The 24,953-nt window shown below is 44.0% G+C and overlaps 1 pseudogene; it reads right to left on the bottom strand.

Moving 5' to 3' along the window:
• Positions 1-2,474: 2,474 nt before the first annotated feature.
• On the bottom strand, positions 2,475-4,472 carry LOC100978365 (asparagine synthetase [glutamine-hydrolyzing]-like; annotated as a pseudogene).
• Between the last annotated feature and the right edge of the window lie 20,481 nt (positions 4,473-24,953).

The raw sequence follows: 24,953 nt of genomic DNA on the forward strand, positions 1-24,953 counted from the left end.
CCTCAGGATGTCAAGGCATCACAAAATAAAGAAAATTAAAAATATGATTCAGCAGTTTCCAGATAGCTGAGCACAGGGAAGTTCCTGGAAGGTGGTGCACACTGGAGAGGGCATGGAAGCCCCACGTCCCTTCCCACCTACCTTGCTCTATACGTCTCTTCATCTTTATCCTTTGTAATATCCTTCAAGATAAACTTCTAAATACAAACACTGACAAAAATGCTCTCCGATCACAATTGGAATATAAAAGGACAGGTGCGGTGGCTCACGCCTGTAATCCCAGCACTTTGGGAGGCCGAGGCGGGCAGATCACCTGAGGTCAGGAGTTCAAGACCAGCCTGGCCAACATGGTAAAACCACGTCTCTACTGAAAATACAAAAAGTATCTGAGTGTGGTGGCAGATGCCTGTAATCCCAGCTACTCGGGAGGCTGAGGCAGGAGAATTGCTTGAATCCAGGAGGCGGAAGTTGCAGTGAGCCATTGCATTCCAGCCTGGGGACAAGAGTGAGGCTTCATCTCAAAAAAAAAAAAAAAAAAAAAACAAAAGAATTGGAATATAAAAATTTAAGCTATAAATATGGTCTTCACTCCTTATTCCAGGAATCTACTTGTTCTGAAAGCTGGACTGGCTTGAATAAGGCTTTATGGCAATTTCTTGGAGGACCTATCAAGATTGCTATAAAAATTCGCTCAGAACTGACCAAAACAAGATGTTCGATAAAGGATCTCATGGTTAAAGAAATAAGATTAAATCAAGTGAAAAGAACAGCAGCAGCGAAACACGATTCAGTCATCCTTCCATGCAGATCACCTCACGATAATAAATGGTGATCGTTGTAATTTCTTTCTCTCTCTCTCTTTCTCTCTTTTCTTTTCATTTCTTTCTCCTTCCTTCCTTTCTCTCTTTCTCTCTTCCTTTCTCTTTCTGTCTTTTTTGACGTGGGGTTGGTCTGGCTGTGTTGTACAGGATGGAGTACATTGTCTTTTCACAGGCACGATCATGGCACAGCACAGTCTCCAATTCCTGGCTGGGTCTACAGGCCCATACCACCATCCCTGGCTTGATTTCTGCTTCCAGTGGCACAGTACGTCAACATGTGGCTTCATAATTATACAACCAGTTCCTTACTACAGGGCATTTGTATTGTTTCTGTGTATTTCCATACTTTTCTGATACAAACATCCTGCAATAAATAACTGTGAGCATGTCTTTCTTTTTTAGGTGGGCTAATTTCTTTATTTATTTTTGCTTTTAATCAATGCTTTATTTTTTAAAAAAATTTTTTGTTTCTATAGGTTTTTGGGGAGCAGGTGGTGTTTGGGTACATGAGTACGTTCTTTAGTGGTGATTTGTGAGATTTTGGTGCACCCATCACTTGAGCAGTATCTACAGAACCCAATTTGTAGTCTTTTATCCCTCATCCCCCTCCCAACTTTCCCCGAGTCTTCAAAGTTTATTGTATTATTCTTTTGCCTTTGCATCCTCATAGCTTAGCTCCCACTTATGAGTGAGAACATACGATGTTTGGTTTTCCAATCCTGAGTTACTTTACTTAAAATCATAGTCTCCAATCCCAACCAAGTTGCTGCGAATGCCATTAATTCATTCCTTTTTATGGCTGAGTAGTATTCCATCATATATATATATATATATATATCACAGTTTCTTTTCTTTCTTTGAGATGGAGTTTCTCTCTTGTTGCCCAGGCTGGAGTGCAATGGTGTAATCTCGGCTCACTGCGCCTCCGCCTCCTGGGTTAAAGCGATTCTCCTGCCTCAGCCTCCTGAGTAGTTGGGATTATAGGCATGCGCCACCATGCCTGGCTAATTTTTTGTATTTTTAGTAGAGATAGGGTTTCTTAATATTGGTCAGTCTGGTCTCAAACTCCCAACTTCAGGTGATCCACCCGCCTTGGCCTCCCAAAGTGTTGGCATTACAGGTGTGAGCCACCGCACCCGGCCACATATCACAGTTTCTTTATCCACTTGTTGATTGATGGGTATTTGGTCTGGTTCCACATTTTTGCAATTGTGAATTGTGCTGCTATAAACGTGTGTGCAAGTATCTTTTTCGTGTAATGACTTCTTTTCCTCAGTAATGGGATTGCTGGATCAAATGATAATTCTACTTTTAGTTCTTTAAGGAATCTCTACACTGTTTTCCATAGTGGTCGTACTAGTTTACATTCCCACCAGCAGTGTAGAAGTGTTCCCTTTTCACTACATCCATGCCAACATCTATTATTTTATGATTTTTTGATTATGGCCATTCTTGTGGGAATAAGGTGGTATCACATTGTGGTGTTGATTTGCATTTCCCTGATCATTAGTGATGTTGAGCGTTTTTTCCTGTTTGTTGGCCATTTGTATATCCTCTTTTGAGAATTGTCTATTCATGTCCTTAGCCCACTTTTTGATGGGATTGTTTGTCTTTTTCTTGCTAATTTGTTTGAGTTCGTGTGGATTCTGGATATTATTCCTTTGTCGGATCTATAGATTGTGAAGATTTTCTCCCACTCTATGGGTTGTCTGTTTACTTTGCAGATGGTTCCTTTTGCCGTGCAAAAGCTCTTTAGTTTAATTAAGTCCCACCTATTTTTCTTTGTTTTTACTGTATTTGCTTTTGGGTTATTGGTCATGAACTCCTTGCCGAAGCCAATGTCTAGAAGGGTTTTTCTGATGTTATCGTGTAGAATTTGTATAGTTTCAGGTCTTACATTTAAGTCCTTGATCCATCTTGAGTTGATTTTTATATGAAGTGAGAGATGAGAATCCAGTTTCATTCTCCTATGTGTGGCTTGCCAATTCTCCCAGCACCATTTGTTGAATAGGGTGTCCCTTCTCCGCTTTGTGTTTTTGTTTGCTTTGTCGAAGGTGAGTTGGCTGTAAGTATTTGGGTTTATTTCTGGGTTCTCTATTCTGTTCCATTGGTCTATGTGCCTATATTTATACCAATACCATGCTGTTTTGGTGACTGTGGCATTATAGTATAGTTTGAAATCAGGTAATGTGATGCCTCCAGATTTGTTCTTTTTGCTTAGTCTTGCTTTAGCTATGCGAGCTCTTTTTTGGTTCACATGAATTTTAGGGTTGTTTTTTCCTAGTTCTATGAAGAATGATGGTGATATTTTGATGGGAATTGCATTGAATTTGTAGATTGCTGTAATAGCCTTATTTAGTTTTAAGAATACTGAAGGAAAATTTTTGTATTGCAGTTGCCATCATTATGTCATCAACCTGATGTTCAGTATATTTCTGTAAAACCCTAAAACAGAAATTCTTAACTAAGTTATCCCATCACTGAAGGCTTCTTTTGGCCAGATAATTTCTTTAGGTATCAGGTATAGTACTCAAATATCTTTATCAGGAGATGTTTTCCTATCCCAGTCTTCAGAATTCTTATTTCTGGTGCCAGAGGCAATAAGAAGAAAACAGATGATCCAGGAATTAGACTCTCAGTTCAAGGTCACAGGCAGCAGCAGTTCAATCTGCACACACTACATAAAACAAAGAGTCCTTCAGAAGCCCCTGACTCTGCTCCTTGGCTTTTTCCTGAGGAGGAGTCTTGTAAAAATATATGTAACCCTGTGTAATTTCATCCGAACGTTCTCTAGAGTAGATCACTATGATATCTGTGTTCTTCCAAATATACTGGGAAATTACATACCTACCTACTGAAGTGTGAACTATTGTTATGTCTTAAATTTCCAAGGAAAATATTATTTCATCCAGGACCTGAATGCCTTCCTCAGAGTGGTGTTCACTTTCAATATGATTTTCCACCTTTCTAGCAGCCAGTACGTTGGGACTGATTTCATGCCAATCGCAAATGTCTAGAGAGTGTCTTACACTTGGGACTCTTTCAGCTGCATCAACAGAGTGGCAGCAACGAAGCTGGAATCCAAGCCTTTTCTCTGTCATCAGTCGTTTCTTAATAGCACTGTCAAAAGGAATCCAGAGGTTGCTCTTCACAGTTTCTATCTCAAAACTGTTTCTCCACACTGTTATAGAGGGCATGCAGAGGTTAATCTCTACAGTGATGACTCTCTAGGTAGGTGTTTCTGCCCAGGAATACTTTCTTATTGACAGTATTTAATAAAATAAATGCAAACACTCAGCCCAACATACACATTTTCTGCCCAGTCCCTCCTTTGTCATAAAGATGAAGGATTGTGTCACCATCCACTCTGGCCTTGTAATCAAATTCAAAATGGTATTATACCTTCTTGTGGTTGTAAATTTCACCACTGCAACAGAGCCACAAATGAAGATATTTCCTCACTTGAATTGGCTGGATTCCAAACAGCTGGTCAACTACGACCAACTGGTGAAATCCAAAGCAGCAGCTGATGTATCCATTGACATTCTCAGGACGAAATACATCTGGACCCCTGTGTGTGATCTTCATAGCACTCGGATGCTGACCAGAGAGGCTATCATTGCTGCCAAAGAGGGCCCAAATGCCACACATGGTATGGTGGAGCTGCGGGTTCTGTGGGTATGTGAGCAGAGGCCAGGGCTGTGGACTGTTTCCATTGTTTACTTTCAGTACAAGCATCTCTGTATATATCTCTATTCCTTTTTTCTTAGATAAATAGTAGCAACTGTACACATTTTTCTTTACCACAATTTTTTTTTCTCTGAACAATATATCCTGGAAATCACTGCATAGTTATATGCAGAGATTTTCTGCATTCCTTTTTACAGGTATTATAGTACCCTGTTGTGTGGACGTTCTGGTACATTTCAAGAGGGAACAACTGTACTAGGAAAGATTCAAAGCATGAGAAACCTGCAAGAAGAAGTCTTTTATTTTAGCCAAGCTGTGGGTAACTTGAGGGTCGCAGAATAGGCTGAGGAGTCAACAGAGAAGATGGCTGAACAATTACACAAGATTGCTGCTGGCCCTATTTAATAAGCCTCATTGTTCTCTAAGGTGAAGCGAAGCCGAAAGGATTTGAGGAAATAAATAGGCTGCTTCCTTTCACCCATTCTTCCTTGTTTTTCCTACTATTATTCTAGTAGGTTTTAAAGTAAAGCCTGGAGTAAGCCTGAGTGCAGCTGTCTCATATGGGAAAGTGCCCTGATGGGTATCAGGGAAATCCTGCGTTTGACTTTGTGAGACTCTTCGCCTGATGGTCATTGTTTCTCCTCTGACTCCTAGAATCAACTCACTGGGGCGATGAGGGGTGCCCATCAGAAGTCTCTGAATTGAGTCAAAAAACAATTTAATTCCAGAATCCTATTGTATACTGTATCCCCAAATTCACCCTCCAAGCTATTTCCCATCCTGCATTATGCTTCACCATATTGTACAATAAAGCTTCCTAAAGAGTGTTTCAATGAGTACTACATAATATCATAGCCAGTAATATAAACATATGCAAAATCCTCAGTGAAGAGAACAAGAATCAGGGCAAATAGAATGTAGATGTTTGTGCTTGGCATGGTGGCTCACGCCTGTAATCCCAGTACTTTGGGAGGCTGAGGCGTGATCAGCCCCCTTCCTCACCTCTCCTCAAAGAGAAGAGTAGCTATGACTGGTGATATTCAGTTGACCTAGTTTCACAGAGGATAGGATCACTCCCTGTAGTTTAAAAGATTACACATGAAGCCTGTACAAGAAACATTTTGAAATAGTCCTGAAAAATCACAAAAGTAGGATTGAACAAAAATAGAAACACATTCCTTGTTTTGAATAGAACCAATCAACGTAATAAAGTCTCTCCAGGTTCATGTATAAATTTAATGTAATCCCAATAAAAATGCCAGCAAATTTTTTTCCTGGCACGGGATCCTACACTTCATATGGAAAAATAAATAAGCAAGAATACTTATGAACATCTTCAAAAGAAAGAACAATAAAAGGGGACTGGTCTTACCACATATTAAAACTTATTATAAAGATTTGATAATTAAAACAGTGTGGTGTTGGTTCCTGCCTAGACATTCAAACCAGTAGGAATAGTTATGAAGTACATAGGGAAATTTAGCATATGACAAAGGTGGGATCTTAAATTATTGGGGAAAAGATTAACTTTTTTATTTTTTAATTTTTTGAGACGGAGTCTCGCTCTGTTGCCCAGGCTGGAGTGCAATAGCACAATCTCGGCTCACTGCAACCTCCGCCTCCTGGATTCAAGTGTTTCTCCCACCTCAGCCTCCCAAGCAGCTGGGAATACAGGTGCGTGCCACCATGCCTGGCAAATTTTTTATTTTTAGTAAAGATGGGTTTCACCATATTGGCCAGGCTGGTCTTGAACTCCTGACCTCAAGTGATTTGCCCGCCTTGGCTTCCCAAAGTGCTGAGATTACAGGCATGAGCCACCATGCCAGGCCAGAAAAGATTCACTTTTAAATAATGACATTAGCACAACTGGAGTGTTTATGTCCCTAATTTACATTAGGACCAGGCACGGGGGCTCATGCCTGTAATCCCAGCTACTTGGGGGGCTGAGGCAGGAGAATCACTTGAAGCCAGGAGGTGGAGGTTGCAGTGAGCCTAGCTCGCACCATTGCACTCCAGCTGGGGTGACAATAGCGAAATTCCATCTAAAAAAAAAAATTTACATCAGAATGTACTTCAAACAGATCTCTTATTTCAATGCACAAAAAATGAAAACATAACAGGTTCAAGAAGAAAACATATGAATTTCTTTGTAATCTGGACAAAGGAAAGCCTTCTGAATTATAACTAAAATTCCAGAAGCCATGGAGAAAGATTGATAAATTCAAATCTATCCATTTATATCTACAGCTGTATCTATCTATATATGCACAAACATATATATATATATATATATATATATGCATAGACTTTTTTTTGAGATGGAGGCTGGAGTGCAGTGGTGCAATCTTGGCTCACTGCAACCTCTTCCTTCCGGGTTCAAGTGATTCTCCTGCCTCAACCTCTTGAATAGCTGGGATTACAGGTGCCCACCACCGTGCTGGCTAATTTTTGTATTTTTAGTAGAGACAGCATTTCGTCATGTTGTCCAGGCTGGTCTTGAACTCCTGACCTCAGGTGATCTGCCCGCCTTGGCCTCCCAAAGTGCTGGGATTACAGGTGTGAGCCACTGCACCCGGCTGATACATGGATAGACTTTTGCTTGGCAAAAACATCATAAACAAAATCAAAAGAGATGAAAAAAATGGGAGAAAATATTTGTAGTTTAAATTATACAAAATAGCTAATTTCCATCATAGATAAATAAGTTAAAAAAAAAGAAGAGTATTGATGCATGATACATGGAAGAACCTCCAAAATATTATGCTAAGTGAAAGAGTCAGTCACAAGTCTACATATTGTATGATACAATTTATATGAAATGTCCAGAATAGACAAATCTATAGAGATAGAGTAGACTGGTGGTCACATAGGGCTGGATAGGGTAGGGGCAAGGGGCAGGAATGGAGATGACTACTGAGAGGTAAGGGGTTTCTTTTTGGAATGTTGAAAATGTTCCAAAATTATACTATAGCAATGGTTGCATAGCTCCATAAATATACTAAAAACCATTGAATTGTATACTTTAAACGGATGAACTTAATGGTATGTATATCTCAATAAACCGGGCACAGTGGCTCACGCCTGTAATCCCAGCACTTTTGGAGGCCAAGGCGGGCGGATCACGAGATCAGGAGTTCAAGACCAGCCTGACCAACATGGTGAAACCCGTCTCTAGTAAAAATACAAAAACTAGCCAGCCATGGTGGTGCGTGCCTGTAGTCCCAACTGCTCAGGAGGCTGAGGCAGGAGAACTGCTTGAACCCGGGAGGCAGAGGTTGCAGTGAGCTGAGACCATGCCACTGCACTCCAGCCTGGGCTACAGACTGAAACTCCATAAAAAAAAAAATCTATATCTATATATATTTGTATGTATGTGTGTGTGTGTGTGTGTGTGTGTGTGTGTGTGCGTGTGTGTATATATATATATATATATCTCAATAAAGCTGTTTAAGTATAAAAGATTTTACTGTTCAAGCAGCTGGGTGTGGTGGCTCATGCCTGTAATCCCTGGACTTTGGAAGGTCGAGGCAGGTGGATCACTTGAGGTCAGGAGTTTGAGACCAGCCTGGCCAAAACAGTGAAACCCTGTCTCTACTAAAAATACAAAAATTATCTGGGCATGGTGGTGGGTGCCTGTAGTCCCAGCTACTTGGGAGGCTGACGCAGGAGAATCACTTGAACCTCAGAGACAGAGGTTGCAGGGAATGGAGATCACACCACTGCACTCCAGCCTGGGCAACAGAGACAGTCTCAAAAAAAAAGAAAAAAAAAAGGTTTTTGAAGTAAAATCCTAGTAGGAAAATGGCCCAAACTGTTAAGAGACAGTTCACAGATGATTAAAGGCAAATGTCTGTGAAGTACTTGGAAAAATACTCAGCATCACTTCTTATAAAAGAAATGCAAATTAAAATATGGTCAGCCCTTGGCATCCATGGATTCCACATTTGTAAATTCAATCAACCATGGATAGAAATGACAGTCGTGTATTGCTTAATGATGGGGATACATTCTCCAAAATGTGTTGTTAGGCGGCCAGGTGCGGTGGTTCATGCCTATAATCCCAGCACTTTGGGAGGCCAAGGCAGGCGGATCACCTGAGGTCAGGAGTTCTAGACCAGCCTGGCCAACATGAAACACCATCTCTACTAAAAATACAAAAAAAAATTAGCCAGGCATGGTCGCAAACTCCTGTAATCCCAGCTATTCGGGAGGCTGAGGCAGGAGAATCGCTTGAACCCGGGAGGTGAAGGTTGTAGTGAGCTGAGATCACACCATTGCACTCCAGCCTGGGGGCAAGAGCAAGACTTCATCTCAAAAAAAAAAAAGTGTTGTTAGGCAATTTCACCATTGTGCGAACATCATAGAGTGTATTTACACATACCTAGATGGTATAGCTTACTACACACATAGGCTATATGGTATAGCCACCATTGTATATGTAGTCAGCTGTTGACTAAAACTTCCTTATGGGTGCATTACTGTATTTAAAAAAAAAATTGTTTGTATTGAATATGTACAGACTTATTTTTCTTATCAGTATTCCCTAAATAATAGAGTATATCAATCATTTGCATAGCATTTATATTGTATTAGGTATTATAAGTAATCTAGAGATTATTTAAAGTATACTGGAGTATGTGCATAGGTTATATGCAAATATTACCACATTTTACATAAAGGACCTGAGCATTCATGGATTTTGGTATTCACAGGAGGTACTGGACAGCGTATATTCAAATACTGTTCTTCCCTTATCAGATTGGCAGTGTTGGGAGACAATCCTTCATGGTGTTTCTATACGTCTTGTGACAGCTTCTGTTCTCAATGTCTTTTGTGCTGCAAACATTCTGGAAGGACAGGGTAGATTCCTCTCCTGACCAAGACAATAAAACCAACATTTTCCTCCAGGTCAAAGGTTAGGTAGGTTTTTAGTAGCTCCTTATAAGACTGGGGGTTTCCTAATTTCAGTGTTCTTTAGCTCTGACACAAGCCCACCAGGGCAAGGCATCCACCTTGCAAGGAGGGCAAAAATCTCAGACCCCTCACAGTTCTTAGGCAGAAGTACAAAAGCTTGACAACATACGCTGTTGGTAAGCCTGGGGAGAAACAGGTATTTCCACACATTGCTGTTGGGATTGCAAAATGGCACAACTCCCCTGGAAGGAAATCTGGCAATATTTAACAAAATTACATGTTCATCTACTCTTTGATTCAGTGACTCTTCTAGAAATCTAGCTGATACACCTCCACAGATGCAAACTATGATGTACAGATATGATATGCAAATGCAAAATAAGATATGCTATACAGATATGCTATTTGCAATAGGAATGGCTTGAAAACCAGTACAACTACCCATGAATAGGAGACTGATTGAATAAACTAGGGCACATCTACATGCACACACATATTTATGCATATGTATTTATTTTTTCAAAGAAATAATAAACAAGAAATTGTTGAAAATGGAAATGGCTACTTCTGAACAATGGGTGAGATGGGAATAGGGAACAGGGTGAGAGCAAGAACTCTTTGAGTATCTTTCTTTATACAGTTTTTACTTTTCAATCATGTAAATGACTCACATATTCAAAAACCAAAATTAAGTCAAATGGGAAAAAATCAAATTAAACACAAACAGAAACAATTGAACACAAACAGAAACAAACGAACAGACCTGAATATAAAACCTAATCACACAGGGGAAATGATTACTTCAAATAACTTTGGAACATAGAACACTGGAAGTAACATTTTCCAGACACACATTGTAAGGACAAATAAAACTATGTTTTCTGATTTCCATTGTGTGCATGTTCCTGTAGACTGATTTCAAGTCACCAGTGGTTTCACAACCATCTGGCAAGATTCCTGATAATTTAGCAATTGATTCTCATAAGCCGGTTCTATCTGGCTCTAAGAAATCATTGCTTATAGGTACTCTAGTCAAGGTAACAAGCTGTCTGTCAACAAAGCAAAGCATAAATCAAAAAAGATGAAAGAAAATATCTAGAAAAATTATGAAAAGCCTCCATGCAGATTGAAGTGTGACAAACACATAGCTCCAGCTCCTTATCTTCCATGGTCCTCAGGTCTTGGGCTGTCTTCATGCAGTCATTAGCTTTTTCCTATGGTCTTCAGTGGAAGTTGTCCCCTTCCTGCAGTTTTCTGCTTCTGGATGATTCCTCAGTATTCTCCAGTTGAGGTCTCTGATAGCAATGTCTTCCTGATTCAAGAATGGCTAATTTCTCCTTGGTCAAGAAACAGGGATATAGCTGGGCACAGTGGCTCATGACTGTAATCTCAGCACTTTGGGATGCTGACGTGGGAGGATATCTTGAGGGATTGAGGGCAGGTGTTTGAGACCAGCCTGGGCAACATGGCAAGACCCCATCTCTTAAAAAAAAAAAAATTAGCTGGGTGTGGTGGCGCATGCCTGTAGTCCCAGCTACTTGGAGGCTGAGGTGGATCATTTGAACCGGGGCGTTTGAGTTTACAGTGAGCTATGATTGCATCGCTGCACTCCAACCTGGGTGACAAAGACCCTGTCTTAAAAAAAGGAAGAAAGAAAGAAGGATGCAAGGATCAATACCCTAGAGTTCAATTGCTGTGTTATTTGTTAATTAGTGCCTACAAGGTCCTTTCCACTGAGGTAAAGGGCAGTCTTTTTCTGATGTGTCCTTCAGCAGATGAAGCCTCTACATTTTAAATTGTCAAAGGTTTTTGTTTTTGTTTTTGTTTTTTTAGATGCAGTTTTGCTATGTTGCCCAGGCTGGAGTGCAGAGTGCAGTAGTAGGATCATAGCACTCTAGCAAGATCCAGTAGCAGGATCATAGCACACAAACTTCCAGCCTCAAGCGATCCTCCTATCTCAGCCTCCCCAGTTGCTGGGACTACAGGTGGGTGCCACCATGCCCTACTAATTTTTTGTTTTTTAAAAATTGTTTGTACACACCATGTCTTGCTATGTTGCCCAGGTTGGTCTCAAACTTCTGGCCTCAAGTGGTTCTCCTGCTTCAGTCTTCCAAAGTGTGGGGATTATAGGTGTGAGCTACTGTTCCTGGCCTGGGATTGTTTTGAGGGATATTTTTGAAAAGGTATTCATATTTCTTGATAAAACAAATAGTTGTTGATATGAGTGTATCAATTCCACTTATGTGAAGTACCTAGAGTAGCCAAATTCATAGTGAGAGAAAGTAGATGGTGGTTGCAAGAGGCTGGGAGAAGGAGGAAAATGAGGGGTTAGTGTTTAATGGATAGAGTTTCAGTTTTGCAAGATGAAAAAAGTTTGGGATGGATAGTGGTGATAAGGGCACAACAGCGTGAATGTACTTAATGCCACTGGACCATACACTGAAAGATGGTTAAAATGCTAAATTTTGTTATGCCTATTTTACCTCAGTTTTTACAAAACCAAGCGTATCACCCCAGTCATAGGCAATATTGGCTATATCAGCTCGTAATAAGACAGTCTATAATGGGAGCAACATTCCCAGGCAGATAAGATGACTAAGTATCAGTTAATAGGTTGAGAATCAATGGGCTAGGCCAGGCACTGTGGCTCACGCTTGTAATCCCAACACTTTGGAAGGCCAAGAGAGGAAGATCACTTGAGGCCAGGATTTTGAGAGTTAATGGGCTACCTATGGAGTTGACTTCACTGTCATTAAGAGAAAAGGCAATAGTTTGGGTCAAGGAAGTTCAAGCGTTTCTGAAAGTTTAACTGGAGTTTGAGAATTCTATTTGTCCTTTCTATATTACTTGAGATTTGGGAAATTCTGAATAATACAAAGAATGATTGCAACTCATTGAGCAAATAAAAAGCCGAGGCCACAGTGGGGTATGTGTGTGTGTGTGTGTGCATGTGTGTGTGTGTGTGTGTGCGACAGAGAGAGACAGATGGGAGAGTAAAAAAGAAAATGTCTTCTTTACAGGATGTTAGCTAATGAATATAGAAGAAATGACAGAATTAGGGCCAGGTGCGGTGGCTCATGCCTGTAATCCCAGCACTTTGGGAGGCCGAGGCGGATGGATCTCCTGAGGTTAGGAGTTCAAGACTGGCCTGGCCAAAATGGCGAAACCCCGTCTCGACTAAAAATACAAAAATTAGCCAGGCATGGTGGCATGCATTGTAATCCCAGCTACTTGGGAGGCTGAAGCAGGAAAATCGCTTGAACCTGGAAGGCAGAGGTTGCAGTGAGCTGGGATCACGCCACTGCACTCCAGCCTGGGTGACAAGAGCGAAACTCTGTCTCAAAAAAAAAAAAAAAAAAAAAAAAGAATGAACAGGGATAAAAAAATACAAGTGTTGGCCAGCGTGGTGGCTCATGCCTGTAATCCCAGCACTTTGGGAGGCCGAGGAGGGTGGATCACCTGAGGTCAGGAGTTCGAGACCAGCCTGGTCAACATGGTGAAACCCTGTCTGTACTAAAAATACAAAAATTACCTGGGCATGGTGGCATGTGCCTGTAATCCCAGCTACTCGAGAGGCTGAGGCAGGAGAATCACTTGAACCTGGGAGGCGGAGGTTGCAGTGAGCCGAGATCGCGCCATTGCACTCCAGCCTGGGTGACAGAGAGAGACTCAGTCTCAAAAAACAAAACAAAACAAAACAAAACAAAAAAACAGAAACAAAAAAACAAGTGTCTACATCACAGTAAAGTACGGGACGTGGCAAAGTGAGCTGCCCTTATACAGTGTAAATGCTATCTAAATAGTTATTATACTGTATCCCTGTATTGTTGAGCATCCCTGTATTGTTAAATCTTTTGATTACTCATGAGAAGTAGAAAACTTAAAATTTTATGTGAAAGCTGCCATATTTTGGATATATATGTAGTTAACTAATTCAAATTTGCACACACATGTCCACACACACAAACTGAACATAGCCTTATGCCACATGTGGCCCCCCTTTTGCCTCAGTGTGATCTCTGGCCTCTTAGATAAAAACTCCAAACTCTTTAGAACAGTATTCACTTTCTTTAGGACCTGGCCCTCGCCTATTCCTAAAGACTTGTCTCTAGTATTTTCTCCAGTCGCGTGGTACCATTTGTAACTTGGGAATGCATGTGGCTAGCTTCACGCCTTGCTATGTGGCATGTGGTATTCTCTTTTCACCCAGAATGTCCATCTACCTATGTTTGTTTTTGTTTGTTTGTTTGTTTGTTTGTTTGCTTGCTTTGAAACAAGGTCTTGCTCTGTTGCCTGGGCAGGAGTTCAGTGGTGTGATCATAGTTCACTGCAGCCCCTATCTACTGGGATCAAGTGATCCTCCCATCTCAGCCTCTCAAGTCGCTGTGTACTTGGTACAGGTGCGTACCATCATGCTTGGCTAAATTTTTTATTTTTTATTTGTAGAGACAAGGGGTCTCCTTTTGTTACCAACTCTGGTCTAGAAGTTTTGGGCTCACGAGATCCTCCCACCTCGACCTCCCAAAGTACTGGGATTACAGGTGTGAGCCACCTCATTTGGCCTATCTATCTTTTGACTACTTTTTAAAGATCCAGCACAAGTGTCTCCTATTCTGTAAAAGTCTTCCCTGACTCACATGTACATACTGATTACTTTATTTTGTTGCTGCTAAACAGCATAATTTTTATTTTTACTTAAATTATGTTAATATTGTGATTGAAATATACAGAGAAACATAGAATAATGTAATAACTGTGTACCCACCAATGAGCTCCATTAATTCCTGACACTTTTCCATTCTAACCTCAAGTCTTTTTTTTTTTTTTTTTTTTTTGAGAAAAAATACTGAAAGCTGCAATTGCAGCCACCTGAAGAGAGGTGGTTTAGCATAGTGGAGTATATGTGCTCTGAACGCCCACTGCCTAGGTTCATCATCCCTGCCCTGTCACTTACCAGCTGTTCACCTTCAGCAAATTGTTTAACCAGCTCATCTGTAAGAGGGGATAATAATAGTATCCATCTTACAGAACTGTGAGGATTAAGAATACATTCAGGTCACTTAGAACGGTCAGTTTCTGGAATAGAGTAAGCATTCAATAAACATTAATTAGTATTTTGTCTACTCCTCCTTTATTTATTTATTTATTTATTTTTGAGACTGAGTCTCGCTCAGCCACCCAGGCTGGAGTGCAGTGGCGTGATCTCAGCTCACTGCAACCACCATCTCCTGGGTTCAAGCGATTCTCCTGTCTCAGCCTCCTGAGTAGCTGGGATTACAGGCACCCGACATCATGCCTGGCTAATTTTTGTATTTTAGTAGAGATGGGGTTTCACCATGTTGGCCAGGCTGGTCTTGAACTCCTGACCTCAGGTGATCCACCTGCCGTGGCCTCCCAAAGTGCTGGGATTACAGGCATAAGCCACGGCGCCTGGCTTTTTTTTTTTTTTTTTGAGACAAGAGTCTCACTCTGTCACCCAGGCTGGAGTACAGTGGCGTGATCTAGGCTCACTGCAACCTCTGCCTCCCAGGCTCCCAGGTTCAAGTGATTCTTGTGCCTCAGACTCCGGAGTAGCTGGGATTACAGGCATGTGCCACTACACCTGGCTAATTTTTGTATTTTTAGTAGAGATGGGTTTTCACCACGTTGGCCAGGCTGCTCTCAAACTCCTGACCTCAGGTGATCTGCCCACCTTGGACTTCCAAAGTGCTGGGATTTCAGGTGTGAGCCACCATGCCCAAGCCTACTCCTCCTTTTCATCTGAGCAAGAAATAGACTATTTGTAGCTCTTTTAATCTTTTAGGATACAAACAATCAAGTTTATCCTTTTGCTTGCTTACTCTTTCTAATAAGTGTAGATTAAGGATAAACTTTCCTAAATAACAGTATTTACAAATGTTACTTGTTCTCTCAATGCAGATATGAGTTAAGGGAATCTTGGCATATTTTCTCAAGATCAGTGTTCATAAACTACTACCTGAATTGTTTCTGTGAGAAGAAATGTTACACAGAGATGCCAGGGGACTCAACCATATTCAAGAATTTCCCCAAGATCTTCCATGATTGTTGGGTTCAAATTCTTGGGCCAATAAATTGTTGCCAGGATGAGAAGGTTACTTGACACAAAGAATGGCTACTTAAAGCTTAAGGAATCTCCTGTGGCTGCTATACTGAGAAAAAGTTATGGGCATGGCAGGCGCTCCATAGGCTGTTTAGAAGTGGGCTTCCGTAGAGTGGTGCACAACGAGATGCTTAAAATTTGTTTTCAGGATGCTGCTTCGGACTCTTAGGATAAATTTTAAACTCTTTGAGAAAGGGACCGCACCTTTGTATTTCTATTACACTAACTGGAACAAAAGAACTCAATAAATTCTTTTTTTTTTTTGAGATGGAGTCTCGCTCTGTCGCCCAGGCTGGAGTGCAGTGGCGCGATCTCGGCTCACTGCAAGCCACGCCTCCCGGGTTCACGCCATTCTCCTGCCTCAGCCTCCTGAGTAGCTGGGACTACAGCCGCCAGCTACCATGCCCGGCTAATTTTTTTGTATTTTTAGTAGAAATGGGGTTTCACTGTGTTAGCCAGGTTGGTCTCAATCTCCTGACCTCGTGATCCAACCACCTCGGCCTCCCAAAGTGCTGGGATTACAGGCGTGAGCCACCGTGCCCGGTCTTGTGTTTTTTTGTTTTTTTGTTTTTTGTTTTTGAGATGGAGTTTCGCTTTTGTTGCCCAGGCTGGAATGCAGTGGCGTGATCTTGGGTCACCGCAACCTTTGCCTCCTGGGTTCAAGTGATTCTCCTGCTTCACCCTCCCGAGTAGCTGGGATTACAGGCATATGCCACCATGCCCTGCTAATTTTGTATTTTTAGTAGAGACGGGGTTTCACCATGTTGGTCAGGCTGGTCTTGAACTCCTGACCTCAGGTGATCCACCCACCTCGGCCTCCCAAGTGCTGGGATTACAGGTGTAAGCCACCGTGCCTGGCCTAATAAATTCTTATTGAATGAAGAGAGCTCTCTGGTAATTAGTAATAATAAATGTCTACCATTTATAATTTAGGGTAGCAAGGTAATATCATTCATTTGTAGGCATCTGTATCAGCAAACAAGAGGAATCTAGCTAGTTTAAATACGAATGGAATTTATTAAAGAACATTGACTCAGCTGGGTGTAGTGGCTCCTGCCTGTAATGCCAGTACTTTGGGAGGCTGAGGCCAGTGGATTGCTTGAGTCCAGGAGTTGGAGACCAGCCTGGACAATATGGCGAAACCTGTCTCTACAAAAATTACAAAAATTAGTCAGGCGTGTTGGTGCATGCCTGTAGTCCCAGCTACTTGGGGGGCTGAGGTGGGAGGATCACTTGAGTCCGGGAGGCCGACGGTGCAGTGAGCTGAGATCGTGCCACTGCACTCCAGCATGGGTGACAGAGCAAGACCCTGTCTCAAAAATAAATAAATTAAGAACATTAATGCACAAGATCTTCAAAGGGCCTAAGAATCAATCTGTAAGTTACACAGCCAGGAAAAAATACCCCACTGCTCCTCCAAGCCCATAGCAAAGACCTCACTGTCATCAGGGCTTGGCATGGACACTGCAGTGGGTACTTGATGCCAGAACCTCTGTCGTTGGAGCTCCTAACAGCTGGAAGCCTCTACTGCTACCCTCACCAGGAAATGGATTCTGTGTTGCAACTGCTTCACCACATTGCTCTCTTGAATCAAGGTCTCTTTCAGACACAGCTACGAGTGCAGCTAGGTCATCTGCCTGCACCGAAACTCCAAGTAAGGAAGACAAAGCAAATTTCTGGCCCTGTCTTTGGAAGAACTCATCACATGGGAAATTTGCCAACATGAGAAAGGTTTTCAGATGATGGTGGATGCCCATAAAACATGACACACATCTTTGACGGCAGCATGATGCAAGTGTTTCTGCAGGCCAGTATCAAACCTCAAAGTGCTGGTTATGGGTCCTTGCTGGAATAACTACAGAAACTGAGGGTAGCGTTTCTCTTATTGTAGCCCTAAGAAATACTCAGAAGATAGATGTTCTTATTTAATCACAGAATTATCACAGAGGGTTGGCAGATTGGCACTGTTTCCGGGATTACACTTAGCGTAGTGTTACTCCAGAGCAGAGTAACCCTTGGCCAAATCTGGCCAGTCCTCTGTTTTTATAAGGCCTGCAAAACTACAGTTTTTTTTTTTACATGATTAAAGAGTTGCTAAAGAACAAACAAACGGCCGGGCGCAGTGGCTCACGCCTGTAATCCCAGCACTATGGGAGGCTGAGGCGGGTGGATCACGAGGTCAGGAGATTGAGACCATTCTGGCTAACACAGTGGAATCCTGTCTCTACTAAAAATACAAAAAATTAGCCAGGCGTGGTGGCGGACACCTGTAGTCCCAGCTACTCCGGAGGCTGAGGCAGGAGAATGGTGTGAAACCGGGAGGTGGAGCTTGCAGTGAGCCGAGATGGCGCCACCGCACTCCAGCCTGGGAGACAGAGCGAGACTCAGTCTCAAAAAAAGAACAGACAAACATGCAACAGATGTCTGTGGTGCTCCAAGCCTGAAAATCTGTCCCTTTAGAGAAAGTTTGCCAGTCACTGCCCTGGGTGTCCTCCACTGTTGAATTCTTTGAGAAAGAATGCTTGCCACATACTTATATGCCTAGGTTGTTATTCACTGGATAAATACTATTCTTTTTTTTTTTTTTGAGGCAGAGTCTCACTCTCATCCAGGCTGGGGTGCAGTGGCGTGATCTCAGCTCACTGCAACCTCTGCCTCCTGGGTTCAAGCTGTTAGAAATGCTTGTTCCTCAGTGTCGTAAATAAATAGCACTTGAACATAAATTTAATTTCCTCAGCAAGGCCATTTTTACTTTATGCAGAAAGGGTACACTCACCCGCAGTTTTGCCATGAGAGTACACCAAACAAAGGAGACAGGGACATTCATAACCTGAGGTGTCCACCCTACTGCTGTGTCCGGTTTCCATTGGCTGGAATGGGACCTCACATTCTGTATTTGTCCTGATTGGCTAACAACTTAGAACTTTTAAAAGAGGCAAAGGCAGAGGAGAACAAAGGAAGGAGGAAGTAACTTGTGGAATGCTGAGAAAAGTAAAAATGAGAGGTGACAGCGTGCTGGCAGTCCTCACAGCCCTTGCTCGCTCTTGGCACCTCCTTTGCCTGGGCTCCTCCCACTTTGGCAGCACTTGAGGAGCCCTTCAGCCCACCGCTGCACTGTGGGAGCCCCTTTCTGGGCTGGCCAAGGCGGGAGCCGGCTCCCTCAGCTTCCAGGGAGGTATGGAGGGAGAGGCGCAAGCGGGAACCGGGGCTGCGCTCAGTGCTTGTGGGCCAGCTGGAGTTCCGGGTGGGCGTGGGCTTGGTGGGCCCCGCACTCGGAGCAGCCGGCTGGCCCTGCCGGCCCCGGGCAATGAGGGGCTTAGCACCCGGGCCAGTGGCTGTGGAGGGTGTACTGGGTCCCCCAGCAGTGCTGGCCCACCGGCGCTGCACTCGATTTCTCCCCGGGCCTTAGCTGCCTTCCTGCAGGGCAGGGCTCGGGACCTGCAGCCCGCCATGCCTGAGCCTCCCACCTCCTCCATGGGCTCCTGTGCGGGGGGAGCCTCCCTGATGAGCGCCACCCCCTGCTCTATGGCGCCCAGTCCCATCGACCACCCAACGGCTGAGGAGTGCGGGCGCACGGCGCGGGACTGGCAGGCAGCTCCACCTGCAGCCCTGGCGCGGGATCCACTGGGTGAAGCCAGCTGGGCTCCTGAGTCTGGTGGGGACGTGGAGAACCTTTATGTCTAGCTCAGGGATTGTAAATACACCAATCGGCACTCTGTATCTAGCTCAAGGTTTGTAAACACACCAATCAGCACCCTGTGTCTAGCTCAGGGTTTGTGAATGCACCAATCGACACTCTGTATCTAGCTACTCTGGTGGGGACTTGGAGAACCTTTGTGTTGACACTCTGTATCTAGCTAATCTGGTGGGGATGTGGAGAACCTTTGTGTCTAGCTCACGGATTGTAAACGCACCAATCAGCCCTGTCAAAATAGACCACTCGGCTCTACCAATCAGCAGGATGTGGGTAGGGCCAGATAAGAGAATAAAAGCAGGCTGCCCGAGCCAGCAGTGGCAAACCGCTCGGGTCCCCTTCCACACTGTGGAAGCTTTGTTCTTTCGTTCTTTGCAATAAATCTTGCTACTGCTCACTCTTTGGGTCCACACTGCCTTTATGAGCTGTAACACTCATCGTGAAGGTCTGCAGCTTCACTCCTGAAGCCAGTGAGTCCACGAGCCCACTGGGAGGAACGAACAACTCCAGACGTGCCACCTTAAGAGCTGTAACACTCACTGTGAAGGTCTGCAGCTTCACTCCTGAGCCAGCGAGACCACGAACCCACCAGAAGGAAGAAACTCTGAACACATCTGAACATCAGAAGGAACAAACTCCAGACACGAGGCTGCCTTTAAGAACTGTAACACTCACTGCGAGTGTCCGCGGCTTCATTCTTGAAGTCAGTGAGACCAAGAACCCACCAATTCTGGACACATTTTGGTGACCACGAAGGGACCTTCGCTTATCACCAAGTGGTGAGACAATTGCCGAGCGGTGAGACTATCGCCTATCGCCGAACGGTGAGACCTTCGCCTATCGCTGAGCGGTGAGACCATCGGACCCCTTTTGCTTGTTATTCTGTCCTATCTTTCCTTATAATTCAGGGGCTAAATACCAGCCACCTGTTGGCCAGTTAAAAGCAACTAGCACGGCTGCTGGAATAAAGACACGAGTGTCAGGCTTTCTGGGAAAGGGCTCTCTAACAACCCCCGACTCTTCAGAGTTGGGACCGTTGGTTTGCCTAGAATCAGCTTCTGCTTTTCCTGTACTTCTGGGCTGAGCTGAGGGTCGACAGAGAGGAAAGCCATGCAGCTCCGAGGTCCCGACAACAAGTTAGTTGACCCTGCAGCCATGAGCAGAACTCTCAAAGGCATGTCGCCCAAGCGAGACTCGCCCATCTATCCTGACCCTTGCCCCCGGGTCCTAATGCCTGCCAGACAAATTTCCTCTCGCCTCTCTTCTCCAAGGCTTGTCCTGCTTCTAAAAATTGCTACCTGTCTCTGGTGCTTTTCTAGTTTCTCCTATAAGAATGATTTCTAGTATAAATTCCAGGACTCTGTTACCTTCTTTAGGTACCCGGGCTCACCAATCAGAAAGACATAATTTTTGCCCAAAGCCCCGTCATAGTGGGGACTACCTGGAATTTTAGGATCCCTCCTCAGACTGATAGGCCTAACAAAGCTATTCCTGAAGCTAGGATATGGGGAGCCTCAGAAATTGTATCCTTCATATTCATATAAGTGAGGACAAAAGGTGTCACTCTTCCAACCCTGGAGATCCCTGCCCTCCCTCAGGGTATGGCCCTCCACTTCATTTTTGGGGCATAACATCTTTATAGGACGGGGTAAAGTCCCAATACTAACAGGAGAATGCTTAGGACTCTAACAGGATTTTGAGAATGCATCGGTAAGGGCCACTAAATCCAATTTTTCTCGGTCGGTCCTCCTTGTGGTCTAGGAGGACAGGCAAGGGTGCAGGTTTTCGAGAATGCGTCGGTAAGGACCATTAAATCCGACCTTCCTCGGTCCTCCATGTGGTCTGGGAGGAAAACTAGTGTTTCTGCTGCTGCTTCAGTGAGTGCAACTATTCCGATCAGCAGGGTCCAGGGACTGTTGCAGGTTCTTGGGCAGGGGGAGAAACAAAACAAACCAAAACTGCAGGCGGTTTTGTCTTTCAGATGGGAAACACTCAGGCATCAACAGGCTCACCCTTGAAACGCATCCTAAGCCACTGGGACCAATTTGACCCACAAACCCTGAAAAAGAGGCGGCTCATTTTTTTCTGCACTATGGCTTGGCCCCAATATTCTCTCTCATGGGGAAAAATGGCCACCAGAGGGAAGTACAAATTACAATACTATCCTGTAGCTTGACCTTTTCTGTAAGAGGGAAGGCAAATGGAGTGGAATACCTTACGTCCAAGCTTTCTTTTCATTGAGGGAGAATACACAACTATGCAAAGCTTGCAATTTACATCCCACAGGAGGACCTCTCAGCTTACCCCCCTATCCTAGCCTCCCAATAGCTCCCCTTCCTATGAATGATAATCCTCCTCTCATCTCCCCCGCCCAGAAGGAAATAAGCAAAGAAATCTCCAAAGGACCACAAAACCCTCCTGGCTATCGGTTATGTCCCCTTCAAGCTGTAGGGAGAGGGGAATTTGGCCCAACCCGGGTACATGTCCCCTTCTCCCTCTCTGATTTAAAGCAGATCAAGGCCGACCTGGGGAAGTTTTCAGATGATCCTGATAGGTACACAGATGTCCTACAAGGTCTAGGGCAAACCTTCGACCTCGCTTGGAGAGATGTCATGCTACTGTGAGATCACACCCTGGTCTTTAATGTAAAGAATGCGGCTTTAGCTGCAGCCCGAGAGTTTGGAGATACCTGGCATCTTAGTCAAGTAAATGATAGAATGGCAGCTGAAAAAAGGGACAAATTTTCTACCAGTCAGCAAGCCATCCCCAGTATGGATCCCTACTGGGACCTTGACTTGGATCATGGGGACTGGAGTTGTAAACATCTCTTGACCTATGTTCTAGAAAGACTAAGGAGAATTAGAAAAAAGCCCATGAATTATTCAATGATGTCCACCATAACTCAGGGAAAGGAAGAAAATCCTTCTGCCTTCCTCAAGTGGCTACGAGAGGCCTTAAGAAAATATACTCCCCTGTCACCCAATTCACTTGAGGGTCAATTGATTCTAAAAGTTAAGTTTATTACCCAATCAGCCGCAGGTATCAGGAGAAAGCTCGAAAAGCAAGCCAGGGCCCTGAACAAAATCTAGAGGCATTATTAAACCTGGCAACCTTGGTGTTCTATAATAGGGACCAAGAGGAACAGGCCCAAAAGGAAAAGCGAGATCAGAGAAGGGCCGCAGCCTTAGTCATGGCCCTCAGACAAACAAACCTTGGTGGTTCAAAGAGGACAGAAAATGGAGAAGGCCAATCACCTGGTAGGGCTTGTTATCAGTGTGGTTTACTAGGACACTTTAAAAAAGATTGTCCAATGAGAAACAAGCTGCCCCCTCGTCTATGTCCACTATGCTGAGGCAATCACTGGAAGGTGCACTGCCCCAGAGGACGAAGATTCCCTGGGTCAGAAGCCCCCAACCAGATGATCCAACAACAGGACTGAGGGTGCCCGGGGCAAGCGCCAGCTCATGTCATCACCCTCACTGAGCCCCGGGTATGTTTAACTATTGAGGGCCAGGAAATTGACTTCCTCCCGGACACTGGCGCGGCCTTCTCAGTGTTAATCTCCTGTCCTGGACGACTGTCCTCAAGGTCCCTTACCATCCGAGGAATCCTGGGACAGCCTGTAACCAGGTATTTCTCCCACCTTCTCAGTTGTAATTGGGAGACTTTGCTCTTTTCACATGCCTTTCTTGTTATGCCTGAAAGTCCCACACCCTTATTAGGGAGGGATATATTAGCCAAGGCTGGAGCTATTATCTACATGAATATGGGGAACAAGTTACCCATTTGTTGTCCCCTACTTGAGGAGGGAATCAACCCTGAAGTCTGGGCATTGGAAGGACAATTTGGAAGGGCAAAAAATGCCTGCCCAGTCCAAATCAGGTTAAAATATCCCACCACTTTTCCTTATCAAAGGCAATATCCCTTAAGACCTGAAGCTCATAAAGGATTACAGAATATTGTTAAACATTTGAAAGCTCAAGACTTAGTGAGGAAATGCAGCAGTCCCTGCAACACCCCAATTCTTGGAGTACAAAAACCGAATGGTCAGTGGAGACTAGTGCAAGATCTCAGACTCATTAATGAGGCAGTAATTCCACTATATCCAGTTGTACCCAACCCCTATACCCTGCTCTTCAAATACCAGAGGAAGCAGAATGCTTCACGGTTCTGGACCTCAAGGATGCCTTCTTCTGTATTCCCCTGCATTCTGATTCCCAGTTCCTCTTTGCCTTTGAGGATCCCACAGACCACACATCCCACCTTACGTGGACGGTCTTGCCCCAAGGGTTTAGGGATAGCCCTCATCTGTTTGGTCAGGCCCTAGCCCAAGATCTAGGCCACTTCTCAAGTCCAGGCACTCTGGTCCTTCAATATGTGGATGATTTACTTTTGGCTACCAGTTCAGAAGCCTCATGCCAGCAGGCTACTCTAGATCTCTTGAACTTTCTAGCTAATCAAGGGTACAAGGTGTCTAGGTCAAAGGCCCAGCTTTGCCTACAGCAGGTTAAATATCAAGGCCTAATCTTAGCCAAAGGGACCAGGGCCCTCATCAAGGAACGAATACAGCCTATACTGGCTTATCCTTGCCCTAAGACATTAAAACAGTTGCGGGGGTTCCTTGGAATTACCGGCTTTTGCCGACTATGGATCCCCGGATACAGTGAGATAGCCAGGCCCCTCTATACTCTAATCAAGGACACCCAGAGGGCAAATACTCATCTAGTAGAATGGGAATCAGAGGCAGAAACAGCCTTCAAAACCTTAAAGCAGGCCCTAGTACAAGCTCCAGGTTTAAGCCTTCCCACAGGACAAAACTTCTCTTTATATGTCACAGAGAGAGCCGGGATAGCTCTTGGAGTCCTTACTCAGACTCATGGGACAACCCCACAACCAGTGGCACACCTAAGTAAGGAAATTGATGTAGTAGCAAAAGGCTGGCCTCACTGTTTAAGGGTAGTTGCCGCAGTGGCCGTCTTAGTGTCAGAGGCTATCAAAATAATACAAGGAAAGGATCTCATTGTCTGGACTACTCATGAAGTAAATGGCATACTAGGTGAAAAGGAAGTTTATGGCTATCAGACAAATGCCTACTTAGATACCAGGCGCTCTGCCTTGAGGGACCAGTGCTTCAAATACGCACGTGTGTGGCCTCCAACCCTTCCACTTTTCTCCCAGAAAAGTGGACTTAACTTCTAAGTCCTTCTAAGACTTAGAAGTCTCCCAGAAAAGGGGACTGAGAAGTCCCCTTAACTAATCCTGACATTAACCTATATACTGATGGAAGTTCATTTGTGGAGAATGGGATATGAAGGGCAGGTTACGCCATAGTTAGTGAAGTAACCATACTTGAAAGCAAGCCTCTTCCCCCAAGGACCAGTGCCCAGTTAGCAGAACTAGTGGCACTTACCCGAGCCTTAGAACTGGGAAAGGGATAAAGAATAAATGTGTATACAGATAGCAAGTATGCCCATCTAATCCTACATGCCCATGCTGCAATATGGAAAGAGAGGGAGTTCCTAACCTCTGGGGGAACCCCCATCAAATACCATGAGGAAATTATAGAGTTATTGCACGCAGCGGAAAAACCCAAGGAGGTGGCAGTCTTACACTGACAAAGCCATCAAAATGGGAAGGAGAGGGGAGAACAGCAGCATAAGTGGCTGGCAGAGGTAGGGAAAGACCAGCAAGAATGAAAGAGAGAAAGAAAGTC

Source organism: Pan paniscus, chromosome 14, assembly GCF_029289425.2.
Source record: "Pan paniscus chromosome 14, NHGRI_mPanPan1-v2.0_pri, whole genome shotgun sequence".
Classification (NCBI taxonomy): Eukaryota; Metazoa; Chordata; class Mammalia; order Primates; family Hominidae; genus Pan; species Pan paniscus.